Source organism: Symphalangus syndactylus, chromosome 24 (assembly GCF_028878055.3).
Source record: "Symphalangus syndactylus isolate Jambi chromosome 24, NHGRI_mSymSyn1-v2.1_pri, whole genome shotgun sequence".
Classification (NCBI taxonomy): Eukaryota; Metazoa; Chordata; class Mammalia; order Primates; family Hylobatidae; genus Symphalangus; species Symphalangus syndactylus.
Window position 1 is genome coordinate 66,834,848 of NC_072446.2, and position 17,715 is coordinate 66,852,562.

Here is a 17,715-nt window from a genome sequence, read left to right on the forward strand (position 1 = left end):
ATTAAGTTATACTAAAGTTTTCACTAGTAAGCAACTGAGAAAAACCACATAAATACCATAAATATTAATATAATTTTAGTAAATAATTATTAAATATAAAACTACTTGAAATATATCTCGATAAGATGGATAGGGCTTTTAAAAAATTAAACCATACATCTATGAATATTACTTAATGCTAAAATAACGAAGTTTTACCATCAATTTTACTCCAATCTTTTATTTTTCTTCACATAAGTGCTGATAAAATGTTTATGCCCTAAGAAAAGTTTCAATCTCTGAACTCCTTTTGAGTTTTATGCCACCACAGAAGGTGATCCAAATTCAAAATTATTTTATTTATTTTTTGAGACAAAGTCGCACTCCAGTTGCCCAGGCTAGAGTGCAATGGCACGATCTCAGCTCACTGCAACCTCCGCCTCCCAGATTCAAGCAATTCTCCTGCCTCAGCCTCCCAAGTAGCTGGGATTACAGGCTCCCACCACCACACCCAGCTAATGTTTTTGTATTTTTAGTGGAGACGTGGTTTCACCATGTTGTCAGAATGGTCTCGAACTCCTGACCTCAGATGATCCACTGGCCTCGGCCTCCGAAAGTGCTGGGATTACAGGCGTGAACCACTTGGCCTGGCCAAAATTATTTTTAACTATCTATCGACTGATGATACAAATATGTTTTAAGCACAGTTTTGTTGCAGACAGTGTTTTTCTGTTTAGCACTTGGAATGTTTTTATACCATAGGACAATGTACCATATTAATATTTTGGAAAGATGAGATAAGTATCTTCCTTCTATGAAATTAGATGAGGACAGGCAGGTGTTAGTCAGATCAGTTTTAAGAAAGAGTATACATAAAAGTTTAAAACATGGAAAGTAATCCCTTAAGAATCTCTGAACCCTTGCATGTATTCCACTAGAATATTTTCATTTATGCCCAAGTGTATGCCTAAAGTCATCTTGAAAACAAGTAGGATCAAATCAAAACGTCTTTGCATACAACACAATGCCTTTCATGATTTGATGCAAGCTCACTTTCCATTTCCCACCCTTATCCATCTACACCCCTTTTCCAACACTAGCTTCAGCAACTGAATTACTTACACTGGTTCTAAGTTGCTTTCAAGGGGAACATGTGTCAAAATGACTTCCTCCCTTGATTATACTTTGCCCCCAAGCCTACTGCTATTTTAGACACAAGAGATGAGTCACTGAAATTTATACCAGCACCTTGGCCCTGTCTCAGTCCAGTCCCAAGGCTCTGCTTGGTATTCGACACAAATTAACAGCAGTAGTTTAATTAGTTATCATATCTTTAGGATAAAATCTGTAAAACAAACCCAAACCCATTCAACCATATCGTTTATTCCCACACTGCAGGAACACTATTCAGCAATTCCAGCATTTCATATATAGAGATGAGGTTATTCTTATTACTTTGCTCTCCTGCCCCTACTAACATGCTGCTTTTATTTCTATTGGATATATTTCTTCACATTCTGCTTAGTGTCACAATGACCTGTGTATAAATCTGACTTTTTCTGTCTCCATGGGGCCACAGCCATCGGTTCCATCTTCATCTGATTCCTTATTTGATTCCCAAGTTCCAACCACCCCTCCTTGAAAAATCTTTCTTTCTTCGCCACCAGTCCGTCATTGTTGCTCCTTATATAATCATTCTTCCTCAGTTTCCTCCATTTGCACTCCCTTTGCCCACTGCTTATCCCAGAAGTTCTTAAACTTCGCATGATACAATACCAGAAGTCACAGCCCCAAAATTGTGGTAGTTATCTTTTCCCAAGTCAGAGGGAAAAAAGCTTCTAACAGTTTCCTCATGTTAGAGTTTCTATTATTTTTCTTAAAAGTTTGCTATTTGACTGTCAGTAATAGCCAGCAAATGACTAAAATAAACAAACACTAAGGAAAACACAGAAATTACTTATATGTAGTTTAAGGGTTTTGTGTATATGCTCATGGGTTGGAATTTTATGCATAAAGTAAGATTTTATATTTCACTATTAAAACTGGTGGTTCTTCATATAATATGTATGCATTTTCCTGTGTGTATGTATGTATACACTTATATACGTGTGTATAACGTAAATAAATATGCAGTAGATATCAACATAAAATTAAGGTTTTTATCTGTTTGTCTGATAACACATGTGAAAATGCTCAGATACTGCTGGATGGAATGAAAATAGTTCAACCATTTTAGAAACCACTTTGGCAGCTTCTTACGCATCTGATCATGCATCTACCATACATCTACCACATGACCCAGCCATTCCATTCTTATTTACCCAAAAGAAATAAAAACATGTCCACACAAATATTTGTACACAAATGTTCATAGGAACTTTACTCTTAACAGCCTGACACTAGAAATATACACATGTCCATCAACAGGTGAATAAGGGGTAGTATGTGTACACAACTGAATATCATTCAGCAATGTAAAAAAATTATAGAGGAAATAATAGCATGGAGGAATCTCTGAAACATAATTCTGAAAGAAAAAAGCCAGATAAAAAGAACACATAGTTCCATTTGTATGAAATCCCAGAAAAAGCAAAAAGAATCTAAAGGTGACAGGAAAGCAGACCAGTGGTTGCCTGGGGCCAAGGGGTTGGGAAAAATGGACTTCAAAAAGACTGGAACAAGCTTTCTGGGGTGCCAGAAAGGTCCTAAATTGTGATTGTGGTGGTGGTGTACACATTTGCTAAGACTCATGCAATGCAAAATGAGCACTAAAGATGGATCCATATCATTCCATGTAAATTATAGTTCAATAAAGTTAAGGTACTTTAGCAAGCCCAGTGGACCTTTCACCAAATTTGGAGATAACGTCAGGGATGATCTGATTTGCTATGAATATGGGCTTATGTGGTAGATGTGGGGTTTACTTCGAATGACTCTGCAGGAGGCAGATGAGGGGAGGGAGTAGAGTTTTTTTCTATAGAGTGAGCTGTCTATTCATTTTAAAGATTTCAGTGAGTTGATATTGTATCATTTATTGGAACTACCATAATTTTATGGATGAGACATGGACCTCTCTGAGAGGAATAAATTGGTGCACTCCAGCATAACATTTGTATTTAGTTTGGCACAACTTGGGCTTTAAGCAGTATGGGTAGACTCTTAAATTAAGAAGGACTATTTCTTCCTGATGCCAATCCACAGATTACTCCTTCCGTGGTGAAATAAGATTACTTGGACAGCTTATTGGAACTGAGAATCTTTAGTGCACTGTTTATCGGAGCTGAAAATATTTGGAGAATGTAGTTTATTGGAAGTGACATCTCTGGAAGCTAAACAAATGAATGTATAAACTGATCTGGAGAATGAGACCTAGAAGGGCTCACCCTTCTCCCCAGCACCCTAGTGTGATAATACAAAACAATGATGGTTCTTAAACTTGATTGCACTTCATCATCTCCTGGAGAGCTTGTTAGAACATAGATTTCTGGGCCCCATTCCCAGAGCTTCTGATGCAGTAGGTCTGGGGTGGGGTCTGACAATTTGCATTTCCAGAAATTCCCAGGTAATGCTGATGCTGACAGTGACAACCAATGCTGTATACCTGGTCTTCTGGACCTATGTCCTACTATAGCTCTGGGATGGCATATCTATGAATCAACTAAAAAGAAATTTATTTATTTCACTAGCTACGCCATCAGTATTAATAACAATAAAACAGGTCAAAAGAGAAAATTTCATGATTCTTAGAAAAGAAGATGGACAAATTGTTCCTGCCTCAAATAATCAAAAAATAAGATGAGTTTTTCTCAATTCTTAGATTACTAAGTAGCTTCTGTATTTCTGACATTAATTTTGCCACTCTCTTATCGGCAAATGTGAATATTACACTATGTTCTGCTGATAAATGACAGTCATAAGTTCAAAATGTATATCATTTTCCAGTGTCAGATGACAAAGATAATTGTGAAGGAAGGACTAGTGGGTAAAAAGAAGTTATGTTAAAAGTTGGAAAAACAAGAAAGAAAACCACAAATAGCAATAGCAGCAGCAATTTCCCAGGGGAAAATAATTAGGCTTTAAAAAGCTTAATAGTCAAGGGACCAAGGAGGGAAGAAACATCTTAATTAGTAGGAAATGTAGATGAAAAGAAAACTACAATGTTAAAAAGGCTTGAAATATAAAATATTGCCAGGTAAAATTGAAAAGAAAAAAGAAAAAAAAGAAGAAGAATAGGCCAGGTGCAGTGGCTCACACCTGTAATCCCAGCACTTTGGGAGGCAGAGGTAGACCAGGAGTTTGAGACAAGATTGGCCGACATAGTAAGACCAGAGTCTCTACAAAAATAAAAAATAAAAAAATTAGCTAGGCATGGTGGTATGTGCCCTCGGTCCTAGCTACTAGGGAGGGTGAGGGAGGAGGAATCCTTGAGGCTGGGAGATTGAGGCTGAAGTGAGCCATGATCACGCCACTGAACTCCAGCCTCAGCAACAGTGAGACCCTGTCTCCAGGAGAAAAAAAAAAAAAAAAACAAGAAGCAGCAGCAGTAGCAGCAAAACCAAGCCAAGAAATAAAGGAGGGTTGTTTATTTTTTTGTAATTATTTAATATAGCATTTAAAAATAAGATATACCTAGATATGGTAATTTGTGAAGGGGGATAATCAGTTTTTTTAAATAAATATTCTCATCTTATTTGGTGGATAAATATCCAACTCCAGGGAAATAGAAATCAGTGCGAGTTCCTCAGCACTGTAGAGGTCACAGCCTGAAGGAGTCAGATGCTCCACTGAAGGTGGCAGCGGGGAAGTGAATTTGGGGTGTGGAACATGGAACCTGTGAATAGTCACCTTACACGGCAAAGGGGGCTTTGCAGACATGATTAAATGAAGGATCTTGAGATAGAGAGGTGACTGTATTATCTGAGTGGGCTCAATGTAATCACAAAAATCCTTTAAAAATGAAAGAGAGAGGAAGAAGGATCAAAGAAAGACATGTGACAATAGAAACGGAGGTCAGAGCGATTCAGCCATAGTCACGGGATGTGCACAACTTCAAGAAGCTGGACAAGGCAAGGAATACATTATCTCCCCCAGAACCTCCAGAAAAAACACAGTCCTGCAGACCTATTTGACTACCAACATCAAGAAGCGTAAGATAATAAATTTGTGTTTTAAGCCACTAAGTTTACAGCAGTTTGTTACAGCAGCAACAACAGGAAACTAATTCAGATGTCTTGGGATGCTGGGTGGAACTGGAGAGCGTGTGTCTCCTCTAAAGGAAGAACACAAGTCTGCATTTTGCCAGATCTTCTAATTTGTTAGGAGATGAGGTAAATCTGTTTGCATAAAGTTGGCAACTAGTAACACTGTGCAGGACCAAAAAGTATGGTCAAAACATTGACTACTGCTCTTTATTTTCTTATTAAGAAAATGGCCCAATCATGTGATGCATCTAACTAAGTACATAGGATGGATAAAACAATGCAATGCCTTTTACTGCGTCAATGCTACACCCCATACCACAGACCACACCAAAGCTTTGCAAGGCCAACCACGAGTTCAGCTGTTGACAGAGCTCCTATATTTACAGCCAGGAGGCACTGCAAGCAAAGCATAGTTCATCGTCTGCTCCCAAGTCTTCGGAAACTGAACTTCAGAGTGAGATTTCTCTTATATTCTAGATCATGGATGGGGTCAACCTGCTCTATGGAGTCATTCTACAAAATGAATTTATTTCAGAGAAACAATTTGCTCTTTGCAGATGAAAGGAATTATTAAAGTGCCAAACATTATTACTGAAACATGGCCAGACACATGGAAGTAACTTTTAAAAACAAAACAGAAAACCCCAAATTACTTTGCCTTAATATAATCCTTCTGTTAATTCTGTTCTTAGGGCAAGTTGACAGGGGAAGGGGAAAATGAGGTTTATCATGTTTGCAGGGACAGTGGCCTTTCTTAACATTCAGGCACTCAGCCAACAATATTTATTAAATGACAGCTTTCCAAAACACTAAACAAGAAAAGGTTAATGGAAATGCAAAGTAAGTGTTAAGATGGTGTTTCTACACAGAAGACTTACATTGGAAGACATGGGAAGACTAACATATAAAATAAAATTAGAGAGTAATTAACAGTCTTTATCTACACTGGAGAGTAACACCAAAAGGTTTATAAACCAATGCAATATGCACTCAGGAAAGGGAGAGATGGACAGGGATTTGACCTATAGCAGTGAGGAAAGCTTCAGCAAGGTTAGGTTTTATGCTGAACCTTCAAGGATAGGTAGAATGTATGTAGAAAATGAGTAAGATATTCAACTCAACAGGGAATTGGCTTGGTGACTTCTCTCTTATTAAGGAATCTTAAGTTTTTAGTTGAAGCTGAAAACATACTAAAACCGGCATTAAATGGTGATCCTTTGTTATATGATGAATTTATAAACGATGCAAGCGCTCTGCCAAATATGGAAGATCGATTGATATTTCTTTCTATTCCATTGAGGCTTAAAATTATGAGGAGGGGAGAAATAGTCACTATTTCCCACAAGACTCCATTTACATAATACACAACTGCACAAATAAATGCAGATAATATGCTTCTGCCACCTCCAATTACATCATCAGATGAAATATTTAAAGTAGAAGTCTCAGATAGTGTTGCAACCCAGTAGAATGATGCTTAAATTTATAACCTGAATTTATTTTTCTTAAAACATGGTTCTCTGAGTTATTTTTTTTTTTGCCAAAAGTGACTTCAGCAAGTGTTTGCAAAACTTGTTCTGTCCTTTCCTCTCAGAGAAAAGCAACTATAAATTAAGTAGCTTGGAAAACAAGATTAGAATAAATATGCACATACAGATTCTTGTTGTTCTGGCCTGTAGGTTGTCAACTATACATTAGCCCTAACAAAATACGGTCTCTGGTTTTAATTTTTGAATAGATAGCTGCTGAATATTTTTGCAGTTTTGTTCTAAGGATTGCACACTGTACTTTTTAAAACTACTGGAATATTCTCTTGCATTCTTTTGTGAGCAAGAAAACGTAAACTGTCTATTAAATGATGTACCTTTGAAAGTCACTATCTATTTCTTTGTAGCATTTTGAAGGGGGACTGACTGTAAAAGAAGCTTCTGAGTTCCTACCATATGATGTGTAACTCCAAGTTATACGATGTGGATTTCTTACAGAAAATACCCGAATAAACCCATTGTTTGTAAATCATATTCACAAAAAAAACCTATGTCAGGGTGTGAATAAGACCTTAAGGAGCTGTGTGAGTTTTCAGAGATGAGTCTCATATTCCACTGAAGTAGTGACTTGTGAAAAGGAGCAAACCAAAAATGGGAGTTTCATGGTACCGTCAAAGAACTCAATGTGAGCACTTTACAGCCCCTAAACAACTTTATGGTGCTGGTATAACTCATTCATTTTGACCATATCCCTGCTGCTATGTTAGATATTCAAAAACTGCTTCTTCATGACCAAAGATATTGTGGTACATTTTAACTTTCTGCCTCCAGGCCATTTTGAGAGTCCGGCAATTCAGACAATTAGCTTTCTGGATAGCTAGGGTTTTACCGGCTCTGTGAACCCACATCGGGGTAGATCCAAATCAACTCCAGTTCTTGTTAGGTACCTGAAGGTAAAGCTGACTGAAACTACTGCCCACAAACATGCAATGTCATGAATTATGATTATTACAAGGATAGAGCTTTCTGTTTCTGAAGAAGCAGTGTGAACCAACTTATATTTCAGGCTAAATGATGAGGTGACTGCATCCTCAAACACAATCTTCGTAGGAAACAGCTGCCTGAAAGAGGGATTTTTTTTCTTTATATCCAGAGAAACCAGATGTGTCGACCCAAAGAACCTCTCAGAACATGGTTTACCTCCATGTCTTTGCATCTCTATTTATGTTATCTCACCAGCCATCTCATAAAACGTGATAAGAATCAATAAAGTCATTGGAAAACATCTGTACCAAGTAAAAAACAATCTAAGCTACTGTTGTTAAAACTTTAGTTCTGTCAGAAATAAATTAGTCCTAACAAACTAAATATTAATTTGTAAGAAAGTGTTGTACAACATGCATTCCTAAGTATGAAAGTAACTTGCATGAAATAAAACTGATCGAAGCACAATTTTGAAGAAATAAACTAATCACAGATCACTTGCAATCAGTAAATCCTTCTTTGGAGAGACTCAGAAAAGAACGTAAAGGTTGGGGAAGGAATGCAGGAACTTTCTCCGGCGATGGTAATGTTCTATATCTTGCCAGGACTGATTAATCCAGGTGCATCCATTTGTTGAAAGTTCAAGCTATGTACAAGTAAGGATGTGCGCATTTCATCGAATAGAAATTTCGTATGAAAAACTGATAAGAAATATTGAACTCCAGTTAATAATAAGCATGCTGGAATATACAAACTATGCCTGCAGTTTATTTTTAAATGCATCAAAAATAAGACAGTGAAAGACAGAGGGATAAGTGGATGGACAGACAGATAATAAGGGCAATAAAGCGTTAATGGTAGAATCTAAGTGGTGAATACACAGTTGTTCATTGTAAAATTCTTTCAAATTACTATATGTTTGAAATTTTCATAAACAATGTTGTAGAGGAAAGTACAACGGGAAGGAATCACTGAAGAATTTGAAGTATCACACCAGCACCCCACTGCCCACTTCCTTCCCTTCGAGGAGTTCAATTCACATGGTATCTAGAACCCTGGCAGAGTATCTATTTATTTATTTATTTATGAGACAGAGTCTTGCTCTGTCATCCAGGCAGGAGTGCAGTGGCACAGTCTCAGCTTACTGCAACCTCTGCCTCCCGGTTTCAAGCGATTCTCCTGCCTCAACCTCCAGAGTAGTTGGGATTACAGGTGTGCACCACCACGCTGGGCTAATTTTTTTTTTTTTTAGAGATGGGGTTTCACCATGTTGGCCTGGCTGGTCTCAAACTCCTGACCTCAAGTAATCTTCCTGCTTCGGCCTCCCAAAGTGCTGGAATTACAGGCTGGCAAAGTATTTACATTGAGAACTCAAGACACATATTTCACAAGCTGAGATGTGGAAGGTTTTTACGAAAATCAACTGCCCAAAACTGGATTATTACATTGGAAAATTGTGTGTTAAGTGAGAGGAAGGAAGCAGCTCCTCACAAATAAAGTTTCTATATTTAAATTCACAGGGAGATAAAGTGGAGCACCTGCAAGCCAGATTGGGCAGAGGATACCACAGAAGACTCAGGTTCAAGATGCAAATCAAACTCAATGCATTTAAAAGGCTCCTGACTGGCAGGACACGAGGGCAGACAGGAGAAGAGGATGAGCCCTTGGTGGTTGTAGCAACCGCAAAGGGAGACTTGGGCTGACAGGCAGGAGTTGGGGCTGCCAAAGATAACGAGTCCTGGAAAAGACTGCTGTGGAAGTTCAGCAGAGGTGACAATCCCACACATTTCTTCCAAAGAAAATAAGCCATACATCATCAGTTATATCAGCCACAAAGGGGCCAGTGTCTCCAGCAAGTCATTCCCCTCAATCACATCTCAGTCATGAGCTTCACAAACTGACTGCCCGCTATGGACAGACAATGTCCATTAAGTGAAAAACAATGACCTGAGCAGTTATTTGGTTTCTGGTGGTGTAGCTCCTCACTAGTCAAAGTGTGGTCCCTGAAATGGTGGCATTTGCAGCACCTGGAATCCTGTTAGCAATGCAGAATCTCAGGCCTCATCACCCCACACCTGCTGTGGTACGATATGCAGTTAACAAAATCACAAATGATTCACATGCACATTAAAGTGTGGAAAACAGTGGAGTGATCCGACAACAAGCCCACAGACCGAGTCTCAATTACTTAGGTCTTCTCAACAGCAGCTTCATCAATAGCGTTATCTTCAGAGAAGACAGGTGCAGGTAAACAGGTGAGTAATATTAAGCCTTGCACATCTTGTCTCCTGGAAGCACCTTCTCCTGCTCTATAATGCTTCAGTTCTAGCCTCCATCTGTGTAAGATAACTTACCCCAAAGCCCCTGGAGAGTCTATAAAAATAAAACACAGTTGAACTTGTGTTGAAAATTTGGAAAGTTTCGTATGCTTTAATGTGTCTGGAAATATTCTGTATCTTTGGAGAGTGGATTACTTTGCATGTAATTGCTCTTTAATGCAAAAAGCACATAAAGTGGTTTATTTCCAACAGGTAATAATTATCAAAGGAATTCTTAGGCCACTGTCCCTGTTTCAGCTCTAAAAGATAGCTGTGAAAGTTCTTCATGCACCCTTAAAAATTGCCACAGAATGTTGCATATTATTCATGTATAAATCTGTTGAAAATAAGTTTATTTTAATGGTCATGCTTTGTTTACTTAAGTCATTATAATTAAGATTGTTTATGCTCAAATATCTGTGGCTAGTCATGGTTTCACCTTTTGTTTCATAACTACATGTGTGTTTAAAGCGTGCCTAACTGAAAAAATAAAGTACGCAAATATGAAATATTTTTCTAAAACTATTCAAAGCCAATTATTCGGTACAAACTGCAAGTTTCATACTTCAGCATCACTCCTCTGTCCATGAACATGTGCATATTGTATGAAAAAATGGGTTTTAGAAACATAATTACCAAATACACAAACCAACTTTCTAAGTTGTTAATTTTTACTCTCTGATTTCAGAAAGGAATTTTACATAACGGCTCATTAACCTTCCAAGATATGAATAAGTACATGTTCATGTTCAAAGTATATTTTTATTCTCACTTCTTATTTAGGAAAAGAGACTTGAAAATAAACATTTTACCCATCTGAATTTGGCTGAACAAAAAAAAGTGGCAATCAAAACAAAATACTGAAATATGTCCCATATTTTCATTACTAATTATGAAAAACAAAAATGAATTAGCTCTTTAAAATTTATGCCTTATAAAAAAAGTTTAACATCATCTGTGCTTTATCACATTATATTTAAGTATTCACAGAAAGTATTATCAAGGGACTTTTTTTAATAGATCTTATTTCTTAGAGCAGTTTTATGTTCATAGCAAAGCTGAGCAGAAGGTACAGAGATTTCCCAAATATCCCCTGTCCCCACACACAGTTAATTTTTAAAATACGGAGTGTGATAAATAAAACACACCAAGAAATCCTACCAGCCAAGCAAATCATACTATACGTGTCTTATGGAAAACTCTATTTGAGTTACAGTTAGGTTTAGGAAAATTTTATAAAAAGAGACATTAAAATAAATATCTAATTGATGCCAAAATTACCACAAAATCATAGTGTCTAATATACTTTGTTGGCATAATTATGTCTTCAATTTCTCTCTCATAAGAAAGTCTAAAGAAAAAAGCAATAACAAATATAACAATTTCCATGAAAAGTTTGCGTTCCCTAAGCAACATAGTATTTTCTATCACTAAATACAGCTATATCTGCTTACCTTCAGAGACCATGAAAATAAAACCGTGATAGCCCTCTACAAACAATAAAAACTATCAACTTATCAAAACTGCCCCCTCTATATAAATCTTAACTGCTATTCCTAAAGCCATCTTTCAGTATGCTTTCTTACCTGAAAAGGAGTCAGTAGGATTTCAACCTCACTCAGTCAGAAACAGGCACTGGAGAGCACGCCTGAGGCAGGTGGAGAACTTCAGAGGCAATCACAGGTCTAGGATAAGCTCGCTCCTTCCAGAACGGGAAGGGGCAGGAGCCTCGGGATGAATTAGCCAGAGAAGCCAGGGACTATAAGGCTGGTCCTTTCACGCAGAGTCCTACCCCTCCCCTACAAAGTGAGAGGCTGGGCAAACAGTGCCCACAGCCACAACAAAATATCCAGACAGAGTGGCTGAAAGAGACTCTTTCAACTACCCTAAGCCGAACAACAAATACAGCAAAGGCTTGTCACAGGCATATTGCTGAGGAACACTGCCGGGGAATGAGTAAGAGGCCCCAAACATAACAAGAACCACCTGATCAGAGGTTGGGTGTTTATAATAGGAGGAGTAAAATTGGAAGCCCACACCTGAACTCTTCCTTAAAACAAATCTTCGTTTTTTTCTATACTGAAGTCTACAAAAAATTCAAGATATAAACTGAAAGAAAGGCACAACTGCCCACAATTCAGGAAATGTAGTAACTTGGTTATAATATATTCATAATCTTTGTTCCAACCTCCCCAGTCGGGCTGGCATCTTTTACTTGTTTTTCTCCTTTATAATACCTTCAGAGTTCAAGAAAGGAAATAAAACTTTAAAAAGTTTTAAGTTACAAGTAGCACTGATATAAAGAAAAATAATTAAGAACTAATGTCTAAAATGAGATCTAGAGATTATCTCCCTTGCACAGATAGTAAAATGTTGAGACTTTTGTCCTGTTGGTATAAATCAAGAGGATTTTAATTCCACATGAAATTAACATGCTAACACACATACACACACACACACACACCCCTCCCCAGGTTTACCCATCCATCAGTGACAGCGTTACAATAAAAAATTTGGCATTTCCCAAAATGCTCAGAGAATGTAAAATGTTCTGCAAAACAAGGTTCCAGGATGAAGTTTTAGGATAGCCAATGTACACTAATGTAAGTAGAATTCTATACTGTAAGATTTCTCCAAGTTTTTAGTATGCTTATATTCATTATAAATCTGTTAGAAGAGATTTTATGCTGTGTCTCCCACATTTAGTTAATCATAGGACCCTGTATTTGAGAGGCATCCAGAGAGAAATTGTATTTTGTGAGAAAGATTCGGAACGTGCTAAAAACTCCCAATTTCATTTGCCAATTTTTAATCCACCAAGCTGACATTGTGACAAGTTTCAATGCACATACTAAAATCATTAAATTATTAGGCTCCCCATCTGTCCCAACTTGTACTACTATCTCTAAAAATTACAGTGTGATCAGTACTAGATTTCACACTATAAAGCTTTCCCAAATGAAAGTATAAGGAATGATGTTTAGTGGTGTTTAGTGGATATTTAGTATATGCTTTGCATTACACTAGAACATATAAGAAACAGCATGGTTTGTGCCCTCGAGAAGCTGGACATTTTGTTTTGAACCTCAGCAGTTGCTATAGCGGGCATGTGCCGGTACTGTGGCCATCCATTTGCTCTCAAAAGCAGACTGTCAGACCTCAGAGATGAACATTCAGCCAATATATCCTACAGAGTGGGCATCCAAGCCAAAATACTGATGCAGGCTAGAAGTAACCATAAAAAACACCACCCAAATGCAATAGCGTTTGCTGCATATGTGCACATTTCAACCACTTTTACACAGGCAGACTCAAGAGGAAGAAATCGAGTCACGGCACCTCCAGCAAACCACGTGTAAAACCTGACTCCACCTCAAACGTTTCTATCAGTCTCAAGTCCTAGCATCCTGCAGTTCCCTCCACCTCCCCAGCAATCTCCTGACAGTCTATTGTTCTTATTTATATTGAAAAGAGAGTTTTCAGGATAGAACCACCAGAATAGACTGGTGGTTCACAGCTACTCCACAAAGATAATTAAGTCAACACTGCATATATTCATCCACTTGACTACTCAAGAACAAACTACTTCACAGAAGTTATTTTTCCCAATCATGTCCCTGAAAGGTTGAAGTCTTTCTAAACTGAGTTATGCTCTTCTAATGCTTCTAATAAGAAAATATTTAATATAATTTTAAAATGTCTTTAGTTGATATAGATTCTAATCAGTCAACAGAATCATAACTAAAATATTGTATTTAAGAGACTGTCTTATGATGAGAAAAATATTTTACTTAAAAAGTGATTCAGAAGACATGAGATGGTTTGATGTTGGGCAAGTCACTTAATTTCCCTGAGCCCCGGTTTCTTCATCTGTAATACAGCAATAAAATCACTTCCCTCACAAGGGTGCATGCAAATAAAAAAAAAAAGACTCCAAAGATTGGGGCAACTATTAGATACACATCATAATAACACTATAACATCTTGAGAAAATATTCTTTCAGCCACCATTTACTGAAGGCCTGCCATGTGACAAAAAACAGGGAGCGGAACAGTCACTGTTTAATATGAAAACGATGCAGCTGTGTCTCATTATAATCAATGGATATAGTCTGGGATGTTTTAAAAATTAATTGGTAAAGTAACACAAGTTTATTGAAAAAGTTCAGATCACAGAAGGAATAAAGTTAAAAGTAAAAATACCCTTCATCTTTTGTATTAATTATAACCACTGTTTAGTTTTAAGTTTGCCCATAATCACTTTTTTAGATGACTCATGCAAAATACAGTTTCCTTTCATTAAATGAACTTACTTCGTTTACATTCTGATTTCTAATAAGCAGGTGGTTCATATTAATTCTATTATTTCAATTTATTATGCTTCCTGGTTTGATATTTTCTCTTGTTCTGATGTTTGCAACGTAATTTATTTACATATGAAATGGAGGCCAAACAATTACGGTATATAGAATGTAATAAAAATGTGATAAATCGTGATCATGTAAAAAATAGTAAGTAGCATGATCAAGAGATTGGAAAAATGGAAGAAAATATGAATGTTCACATTTTAAATTTTTCATAGTTATGACTCAACAGATACTGTCTAAAGTGAATAAATCTATAAGCATAATATTTTATTACTCCCATTTACAAAAATCTATTACCACAAAAAAGAAAAAACAGAATATAAACATAAATTATACAAAGAAAAAAAACATGGAGGATATTATATAATCTACGAAACAAAACATCAAAGGAGGAACAAGTTCTGCTTCTCCAGGAACCCACCTAAGGCTTCAACCTCTCTCTTCCCAATTAGGGATTTTGGCCATGACCTTGCAAAAAACCCACCTGCTGGGGCTCTAGGAGACACATATTTTGACTCTGCTCAGATTTGCTCCAAATTTGGCAGATATTCTTCAGAGGCTTAACATTTGGGGTTTAGCTATTCTCTACTTTCAGTGAAAAATTTCCCCCCACTTTTAGTTATTTTTTTCATCCCAGCAGTTTCAGAAAACAGAGTCGACATGTTTACTCAAGTTCCTTTAACAGAAACCCATCTCCCAATTTACTTTCTTATTATTTTCTACATTCTTTAGCTTTCCACCTCTCCACTACCCCTTCTAGCCACTGTTCCCCTTCCAATCTCTTGGTACTAAAATCAGCGGCTGAGCCTGCTTCCATGGCCTGCAAAAGACAACCGTGTGCATCTCTTACCATCCCCAGGTTCAGTGATGTCAAGTTGCTAGCTTAAAATTGGCCATGGTAAAAATATTTAAACCCCAGAAATTGGCAAAACTACAAATCGTCTCCACCCCACCAGTGGTTAAATGTTTACCAGCATACCCCTGGAAAGGTCTGTACATTTTAAAAAACAGCTTTTTAAAACAATATGTAAAGTAAGACTATAAACATTTTTACTGAGAACAAGAAAAGGCTTTTAGGCTTTTTTTTAAATGAGCTGGTACAGACAGCTTGATATTGCACCTCCACAAGATGCACTGGTATAATATATTTATTATTCATATTTACAATAGTTTAGTACCACAAAAAAGGAAAAACACAACATAAATGTAAATTATAGAAAGAAAAAAACATGGAGGACGTTGTACATTCTAGGAAACAAAACATAATTGATGAACGTAACTACTACAGGACTAGTAAACATGAACGAAGGCTGTGTTTCCAGAGCAAATACCATCCTTTCCAATTCCCTTTCATATAAATATACAGCATCTTTTCCCCTAGTAGCTCTGAATAGCATATTGAATCTGTTTTTTGACTCTCATTACTGAGGAGTTTAAGAAAGCACCAACATATTCATTCACCGTGACGTGACAGTTAAGAAAATTTTTTAGGTACAGGTATACCTCTGCCTCTCTCTTTCCTCTTGCCCAATACCCAAAACATACACAAATCGCCACACTTTTGCTTCCTTTTCCTCCAAAAGTCTATGGATTAAAGACAAAACAATTATGTAATAATGTCCTTGATCCTTCCAACCTTGCAAAAGATTGACTTTAAAGCTGACAACCCAGGATGCTCAGGGTAAAGTCAACTTATTGTTCCAGGGAACAAGGGACAAATTAGCAGAGAACATTATTTTAAAGCATGGTATGACATTCTAACAAACACTGCCAATTCCGTCTGCCTGGGTCATCCACTCTAATGAATCACAGAACTAAAAGATTTGACAAAAAGAAAAAAGAACATGCCAAAGAAATAAAGGATATAAACTTAAATATCATATGAATTAAAATTCTCATCAATGTTCCTCCAGCTCTTCATGCTGGCTGCATTAAACATCTATTATAGTATCAGTGATTATCGGCATTAATGTATTCTGCCAATAGTATTAGTGTTAATTTTACTTTATTAATAATTATCTTTTCATATCACAGAATGGAACCTCTGTTTTGATTCACCAGGTAACAAACACTCTTTTTTGTAGACTCTAAAAAGTGAAAAAGCAGTTACCTTTCAAGTTAGAACAGAATCCACAGAACAATAAAAATGCTTCATAAGTTCTTTTGTCTACATATTTTATTCTACTCCAAGAAAAAAATATACAAAGTCCAATATAAGCAATGCTGGTTATTATTCAGAAGACATAGCTTCACTTTCGTCTCTTTGAGTCAATAAAATAAAATTTATTTCACAGAATATGATTTGTGCACTGGCAATGGCTGCAAGCCAAACTTTCCTATGAGCAACCAAACACTGGTAATCAACAGCTCCTGGGTGGTAAAATCAGCCAGACAGCACAACATGGTAGGTAGGAGCAGCGGATTGCACTCCGACAAACCTGGGGTGGCATCAGAGCGATTTGATTTTGGACAAGTTAACCTCTCTACTGCCCATCTTCTCACTGAGTTCACAAGCCAATGTTATCTTCCCTATAAAACTAGAACTTTCCCTTTAAAATTGGTAAAAACTATGAACCACTTAGGATAAATGCTAACCATAAAATGCAATTCTAAAAAAGGCAAGGGATTACTTAACATGTGGAAAGAACCTAGGTTTTCAAATCAAACCCTAGCCCCATTACGTATCAGCTGTTTATGGGGCATTGGACTAATTACAAACCTTATACACTTGTTTCCTTATTTGTAAAATTGGGATAATGATATCGATCTAAAAACTTTTACATATCTCAAATAATCGCTGTCTCAAAAATAATTAGTATTTATCTGTCTAATCCACGGCCTGACAGAGTCAGTGCTGAGATGTCAGCTGCCTTGCTGCTTGAGATTTCATTGTTCGAATCACTTGCTAATGCAACTCTGGCTCGCCTTTTGCTTTCACTCAACTTGGAAGCACTTCTCCTCTCTAGCAAACTATCTGAAGACCTGCCACTACTAAAAGTCCTTTTCATGCTATTTCAGGCTGCCAGCATGAGTAATTTCCCAAGAGAAAGAACCTTATTTTCTAGTATGTTCTGCTAATCCTCCAAACCCGAAATCCAGAAGAAACCTCTCTGTTTTCCACAAGGCTTCTCCCTTTTCTATACCCTTGCAGGCTCTCCCTTCTCACAAAGATACACAGAACAAAGGAGCAGAAGTTACTTCCGCCATTGCCTAGGTCTAGAAAACAGCTTGTAACTATTCTTTGTCATTATAAGAAACCAGCTCCTCACTCCAAGCTCACTTTCTGCATTCTTTTTTAGTTGCGAAAACTGAAATTGATTCTATTTGTTCAGGAAGCTATAAAACATGCATACACACACAGAGGCACATATTTTGTTGT

General features: G+C 37.0%; 1 protein-coding gene across 16 annotated transcripts in view; it reads right to left on the reverse strand.

Annotated features, from left to right (window-relative positions):
• PLCB4 (phospholipase C beta 4) overlaps positions 1–17,715 on the reverse strand; it is a 413,770-nt gene that overhangs the window by 303,431 nt on the left and 92,624 nt on the right. Inside the window, exon 1 of one of the 16 annotated variants that reach the window (XM_055266700.2) lies at positions 11,556–11,579. The exons of the other annotated variants lie outside the window; for them this stretch is intronic. The gene's annotated coding sequence lies outside the window, so the exon portion shown is untranslated. Of the gene's footprint in view, positions 1–11,555; positions 11,580–17,715 lie in introns of those variants that run through there. 16 annotated transcript variants of the gene reach the window in all.